Source organism: Limulus polyphemus, unplaced genomic scaffold (assembly GCF_000517525.1).
Source record: "Limulus polyphemus unplaced genomic scaffold, Limulus_polyphemus-2.1.2 Scaffold158, whole genome shotgun sequence".
Lineage (NCBI taxonomy): Eukaryota > Metazoa > Arthropoda > Merostomata > Xiphosura > Limulidae > Limulus > Limulus polyphemus.
In genome coordinates this window covers 756,462-757,969 of record NW_013665768.1, presented here as the reverse complement: position 1 = coordinate 757,969, position 1,508 = coordinate 756,462, and positions in this window count along the sequence as shown.

The following is a 1,508-nucleotide window of genomic DNA, read 5'->3' as shown; positions in this document are numbered from 1 at the left end:
AAGTGGATGGCGGAAAATAGATGCATTCGCTTGTGAATGTTGTCCTTTCTTGTTTACAGCTAATTTTTTCTAAATTTATTATAAATTCTGGGTCGTATCGAATAATTAAATATTTACTATAAGGTTGTGGTGGTAGTAATTGTCTGATCAGTAACCTACATAATCATTATTACTAACTAGTTATTTTCATACAGCTAGATGAATCGTCTGTAGAACTCGATACTCCTAAATACCCCTCCCGATAAAGTTCCTGGTATTCGAAAACAGACGTTAAGAGTTAAATCTTTGTCTTCGAATACTATGTGGCCATATGATGCGTCTTATGAAATTTTAAGATTTGATGTTAAAACATGAAGTTCTTTCGACCACTGTACTCTCAAGCATTTCCTGTCTGATGAAGTGTCTTGTGGCATTAAACAAAAATTAAGTTTATTTTGAGCTCGTTGGTGACAATATTACCGGTTAGCTTGGAAATCGGTGGAGCAGGATTTCAGCTTGTAAAAGCATAGTAACATGGGAGTAGCAAATTTCAGAATATCAGTTAACTGAACGAATGACTTACATATATACTGGTTTGAAAAGTATACAGCAGTATGCATAATGAAGTCGAATGAACAAATTTTAGGGACACATGAGCTTCTACTCAGTGATATTTTCCTACATTAAAGTAAGTTTAGCCAATGAACGTTGGTATAAATAAGGTTGTAGTTCGCAGCTGCTCGGGTTGTTGGTTTATATTATGTCAACACTCCAGTTCTAGGTTGCTTGTGATGTGGTTTTATATTATATGAACACTCCCGTTTTCAGTTGCTCGTGGTGTGTATTTTGTTACCTAATGTTTTATATCACACTAATATGAAAGTCTTTGGCTGATCTTGGTGTGGGTTTTATTATCTAGTGTTTTCTATCACACTAATATGACACTTCTCATGTTTGAGGTGTGGATTTTATTTTATAACACACTAATATGACAGCTCTCAGCTGTTCATTATATGGGTTTTATTATCTAGTGTTTTCTACCACACTAATATGACACTTCTCATGTTTGAGGTGTGGATTTTCTTTTATAACACACTAATATGACACTTCTCAGCTGTTTGTGGTGTGGATTTTGTTGCCTAAGGTTTTATATCACACTAATATGACTGCTCTCAGCTGTTCATTATATGGGTTTTATTATCTAGTGTTTTTATTACATCAATACACCTCTTCACAGTTGATTTGGTGTAAGGTTTGTGACCTAATGTTTTATATCAATCTAATATCGCAGTTTTCAACTGCTCGTGGTGTGGGTTTATTGCCTACGGTTCTGCTTGCGGTGTTTTTGTTTGTTTGTTTGTTTTTGAATTTCGCGCAAAGCTACACGAGGGCTATCTGCGCTAGCCGTCCCTAATAAGCAGTGTAAGACTAGAGGGAAGGCAGCTAGTCATCACCACCCACCGCCAACTCTTGGGCTACTCTTTTACCAACGAATAGTGGGATTGACCGTCACATTATAACGTCCCCAC